The following is a 6487-nucleotide window of genomic DNA, read 5'->3' on the forward strand; positions in this document are numbered from 1 at the left end:
TTTTAGCATTAAACTTTACCAATTCCAAGAAGCCTACACAATATATTCTAGAGGAACAAAGAAAAAAACATTAATACATATTTTTACTTTAGATCTCTTTTTTTAGTTTTCTTCTTCCTTCACTTTCATATTCACTTATTTCAGAATATTTTTATTGTATGAAACACTCAGTTCTATTGTTGCAATTTTTAAGTGTGAAGGTAGGTAAGTAAATAAACATATTGAAACACTGCACAGTATCAACAAGGATAGAGAACCAAAAGGAAAGTTCCTAGGTGGGAAGTTGCCGTTTGTTCTAGCAATCCACCAAGTTTTAATTACCACCCAACCTTTCACTTTGCAAAGCATTGCCACACAAATCCCCCCCTCTAGATTGTTCTTCTTCTTCAACTTAACCTAATTGGAGAAAAGGAAATAGAAAAAGAAATAAAAGAAACCCCTTTTAATTCAGAAAAGATATCTGGAACAAGCTGTAATATTGAAGTGTATGTTAGTTGAAAGTGGAACAAAAGGGAAAATGCAGAAAAATAATTACTTACGAGTGTCATCCTTCTAAATACACACTTCTGTTCCCCAGCAATGCGCTCACTCTCTGCACTTACATCACTGTACCTAGATCTGGATCTGACAGGACACATGATATGGAAGCAAAATAACTACATAGCTGACTGACAGTGAACGTGTCATATAAACGAGGGGAAAATGGTGTTAATTCATTGAGATAATGGAGTTGGTTTTTCTACAGCATTATACAGTCAATCATACAGTGTTATCTCTGCTACCTTTTCCACTCCCAAATAGTGTGTATGTGTATCTGTGAGCAGCAGTCTGAGTCTCAGTTACCTGCTTCCCCTCCCTCCTTTGACCAACACTCTCACAACCGTGGTTGCCTGTGCTGCAACCCCCGTTTCTTCCTTTGAAAAGCCAGGCAGATGAGCAATGGGCTTAGTGCCTTTCTGCATCACATGACGGCTGCAGCCTTTGTTCAGAGCAAAGGCTTAAAATACAATACTCACTTCAAGGTCAGAGCTCCCTCAATATTTATTCTTCTCAAAACTCTCTCTGCTTTGGTTCATGTTTCATCAGAATCTGGGCATACAAAGTCTGTCTAGAAAAAGTCCAGCCATTGTTAATATAATGAGAATGGTTTGTGTGACATTGATGTACCCTGGCAGCCAAGGAGACAGGATTGGAATGTGCATAAGTGAACAATGATGACTTCACTGTACTAGTCAGAGGGGGCTGTAGGAACCACAGAGTGAGCATGTGTACTGTGTGGCCATCACATGAAAATGACAGAGCAAGTAGAGCAATGAATCTGCCTCAGATTTTGCATTAAGCTTGAACATTCATGTATGGAATCCATTTGGATGACACTGAAGGCCACAGCTGTGGGCAACTGGTGATTGGCTCCTTCATTAGGACGATGCACCCACTCATGCACCGTTTTTTGGTAAAACATCAAACCACCCAAGTGACTCAGTCTTCCTACAGCCCAGATTCGGTGCCTTGTGATTTCTGGCTTTCTCCAAAACTAAAATCACTTTTGAAAGGGAAGAGATTTCAGGCCATCAATGAAATTCACAAAAATATGAGGGGGCAGCTAACAGTGATTGGGAGAACTGTGTGAGATCCCAAGGTGCCTCCTTTAAAGAGACTGAGGCATCATTGTCCTGTGTACAATATTTTCCTATGCACAATATTTCCTGTATCTTGCATATTCTTCAATAATTATTTCTATTTTTCATATACATGGCTGGATACTTTCTAAACAGACATTCTCATATATTTTATGACCCTGAGCGGTCTAAGTGTTTCACTATATTACAGCCAACTCAGAATTTACAAGAGATAGATACAAGAATTAGAATGTATGCTGAGACCTGTAAGTCCTCTCTTACCTCAATGATACTTAGTCATAACTCAGTATATTATGAATCACTTAAATTTCTTATCTTTTTCATTGATACGGCATGGATGATTATTCACTCTGTAAACTCAGCAAATATATAATCAAGGGAAAAATAACATTACTAGACTTTGGTTAAATATCCTTAGGTGACTGAGTAAAGTGGATATTCTATGAGAGCAGAGTTGTTGATCTTTTAAACATATGTGTTTATAATAGTAAATTCACAAAATTATACAAAACTTCTTGAATATATGTTTGATTCAATGAGTGGAGAAGGGAGCTATCTTAGGAGTGAAACAAAAGACTCATACAAATAAAGAACAAAACAAATCAAAGTTACATTTAGTAAATAAAACAGCTTATGGCCTAAGGAGAGATAAAGACAAAAACAAAACAAAGTAAAACACATCTCTGTCTGATGACTAGGGAATACGTCACTTTTGTGCAAAGACAGCAGCTGAAGAAAGGAAAAATATTTTTACTTCTGTTCATTTGGCCTTGTTGGCTTTCACATGTTTTTGCTTTTGTATTTTTCATATAAATATAATAAACAGAAAATGCAATGATATTTATCATACATTGAATTCCTAAATTAAAAAATTTGAATTTCTTCAGCCACTATTAGTAGTAGCCCAGCTTCTGGAATAGATATTTGCCAGTGTGAATGACCAGTTAAAAATATTGATTAAATGCATATTTTATTAGCAAAAACACTAATGTCTGGAATGATACTGATGATTTATATCACTAATAAGCAGACAATGAGCAACATTTGGGAGTTACCAGTTTGATTAGCTTATTGTAAAACTATAGTATGTATATGTTAATTGCACAATTTTCAGTAATGCAAGAGTTAATATATAAAGTATTACAAATTAGGCTTTAGTGGAAGAAATAAGAAAAAATAAATGATAACTGAAGTAAGAACCATATTGTGTGCTTTTATAGGTGGGCATAGAAAGAGCTTTGTGAGTTTAGAAATGGGAGCAGTGGCTTTTAAGTATGATGGTGGAGAGGTATCAGACAAAACTATTCAGGATCAAGGAAAACCGCATTAGAGAATATTTGAGATAAATCCAAGAAGTTGAAAAAAATCCCAGAATGGTGTGTTTATTGCTCTAAAACAGTCTTCATCATTTAGCCCTTCTTTTGATATCATATCCACGTACGTTTTTTTCTGTTGGCCTTTCCATGGAACAGGTTAAGGTGTTGAAATAGGTGAGTAAAAACATTCTTACAATATCTTTATTTCTTTAGCAACTGCTTGATCATTTCTTCTTCTTGTCTTATTTTACCTTCACAGTAAAAAATCACAGGATCAGTTACAGCAATTTTTAAGAAGTTTAAACTTTCATTTTATGCTTCTTATCTCTTAGCCTCTATTTTTCTCAACTATTAGCAAAGGTTTCATTTCTTGCAGAATACCTTTCATTTAATACCACCAGCAGATTGGATCAGATCACCTTCTAGATATGATATCATTCTCTGGGATCCTCCACATTTAACATTTAGTCCAAGGAATAGGAACAAAATATATGTCTTTATATATGTTTCTAATACATATGTACATGTGGACCTATAAAGACAGGAGGTTATGGACTGCACACTGAATTTTCTATACCAAGAGTCCAAATTATGCATTTCTCAATGTGTGTTGAGTGAACAAATAAATTCACAATCTTGAAAGGAAAATGTGCCTTCATAAGAAGCTGTATTATAATAAAATAAATAAATGAACATGAGTCTGGTATCTGAACTTACTGTTCAGCTGAGTGATAAATGGGTATTCAAACTGAGCCAGATTGGGTGCAAGATAGTTTTCTTCTAGATTATGAGAGGAAATGTCTCATCTAGGTGACGTCCTATTCTCTGAAATGTATGTCACATTCAAAAGTGTGTTTTTTAAAGGCTTTGGTATATGTACAAAAGAATTGCACATATTTAATGTGCACAATTTGATGAGTTTGTACATATGCAAATACCCATAATACCATGACCTCAGTTGAGGGAACAGACACATTCAGTACTTCCCAGAATTTCCTTGTATTTCTTTCCCCACCACCTTTGTGTGGTAGCATTCCTTTTTGTGTGTGTGTGTGTAAGCTTTTATTTATTTATTTTTAGAGAGGGGAAGGGAGGGAGAAAGAGAGGAAGAGAAGTATCAGTGTGTGGTTGCCTCTCGTGTGGCCCCTACTGGGGACCTGGCCTGCAACCCAGGCATGTGCCTTGACTGGGAATTGAACCAGGGACCCTTTGATTTGCAGCCTGTGCTCAATCCACTGAGCCACACCAGCCAGGGCTTATGGTAGGATTCTTAATGTGAGCACGGGATTCCATATTATTAACTTTAGAAACTGTGTCGTATAGCAGATCTCTAGAACTTCTTAATTGAGGATAACTGAAATTTTGTGTTCATTAAATGACTTCCCATTTCCCTCACTAGCTACCCTCTGGTAATCACTACTGTATTCTCTTCTGAGTTTGATTATGCGAGGCCTTTAGGATGGAATAACACAGTATTTGTCTGTGACTAGCTCATTTTACATAGCACAGTGTTTTCCAGGATTATCAACATATTGCAGATAGCAGGGTTTTCTTTGTTTTTAAGGCTGTGGAATATTCCTTTGTGTGTATATACCACATTTTCTTTATCCATTCACAGCTTGATCTGTTTCCATAACTTGGCTATTGTGAATAATGCTACAGTTTACATTTCTACCAATAGCTCTTCAAGATACTGATTTTGTTTGCTTCAGAAAATCCTTGTTCTCTGAAAGCTCACAACATAGATGGAGACTATGAAGACCAGTAAGCATGTTAAAATCTATATAAAATACTCAATCAATCTTAATTCTTTAAAGTGATAAACAAGAGATTGATTGAAGCCAAGGACAGCATATTTAAGGAAATTAGTTTGAATTGCACCTCAAATATCAATATTTTTAATTTTAATTTTTTACTTTATTATTTTAAATCTATTTTATTTTATTTTTGTTACCCTTTATTTAAGTTAAATGTATTGGGATAACAATGGTTAGTAATAATTAAAGGTTTCAAGAGTAAATTTCTATGATATACAATCTGTATACTGTATTATGTGTCCACCAAAGTCCAATCATCTCCCATCACCACATATTTGGCCCATTTTTCTCTTTACCACCCCCACACGCTTCCCTCTGATAATCACCATACTATTATCTGTGTCTATGAGTTTCAGTTGCATAGCCCACATCTGAGTGAAAGCATATGGTTCTTAGTTTCTTCTGACTGACTTATTTCACTCAGCATATTCTCAAGGTCTCTCCATGTTGTCGCAAATTGCAGTATTTCATCTTTTCTTATGGTGGAGTAATTTTCCATAGTACGTATGTATCACTGTGTCTTTCTTTATCCAATCACCTGTTGAAGGTGGTCGTTTCAATGTTTTGGCTGCTATGAAGGGTGCTGTGGTAAACACAGGGATGGATACATCTTTGTGAATAAATATTTAGAATAGATACCCAGAGGAGGAATTGCTGACTCAATAAAACTTTTAAAAGCAATGCTTTCTCTGTTTTCAAGTTCTGAATGAGGTCTGGAAGAGGGAAAATGAAGGGAAGTTGTAAGAATAGTAAGTTGATCAGTTTGCTTAGGAAATAGTAGAGGGACAGGGTAGTGTAATATATCAGAATCATAGCTCCCAGGGAATCTTTCAAAATGTGTGTAATCTAGCTCTGGCTGGTGTAGCTCAGTGGATTGAGCATGGGTTGCGAACCAAAGGGTCGCAGGTTTAGTTCCCACTCAGGGCACATGCCTGGGTTGTGGGTGGGTCCCCAGTGGGGGCCATGTGAGAAGTAACCACACATTGATGTTTCTCTTTCTCTCTCTCTCCCTCCCTTCCCCTCTCTAAAAGTAAATAAATATTTAAATAAAATTTGTATAGTCTACTGTAAGCTGCTTTATTATTAAAGGCAATTGTAGAAACACACACAATCAGTATATATGTTTAGGTATATACGTGAGTATGTTAGAGATAATCTACTCAAACGGTCTTTCTCTTCCTTCCTATCTGGGGAGTTCTGCTTTCTATAGATCCAAACCTCTGACCTCTCAGAATGGGAAATGTAGGGAAATTGCCTCTGTAGGAGGTCTTAGATTGAGAATAAAAGAAGTATCTTCTTATCTGTTCCTTGTGCTCCCAAAGCAACCAAGTTCAAGGGTTTAAATGTGGTTCGTTCTTCCACACCTAGAGATAATAACCTTCTTGCTTATAAAAATATAATAAAAAATTATGAGGAATGTGAATTTGTTTTTAAAATCAAGACACTGATTGTTTTACTATACGAAATACAAATTATTTTTATTATTTATAGAGTAAATATATAATAAAGTAACAAAAAAGTTTTAAAAACACCCCAGCATCGGAATTTCAAAAGGCAGTTCCATTTTAGTGTTTTGAGGAAATTCCATACTGTTTTCCGCAGTGGCTGTACCTGTCTGCCTTTGCACCGACAGTGCACTAGGGTTCCCTTTTCTCCACAACCTTGCCAACATTTACTGTTTGTTGCTTTGTTGATGATGGCTATTATGACTGGT

This window comes from Sturnira hondurensis, unplaced genomic scaffold (genome assembly GCF_014824575.4).
Source record: "Sturnira hondurensis isolate 20B ecotype Veracruz unplaced genomic scaffold, ASM1482457v3 Scaffold0009719, whole genome shotgun sequence".
NCBI classification, from domain to species: Eukaryota; Metazoa; Chordata; class Mammalia; order Chiroptera; family Phyllostomidae; genus Sturnira; species Sturnira hondurensis.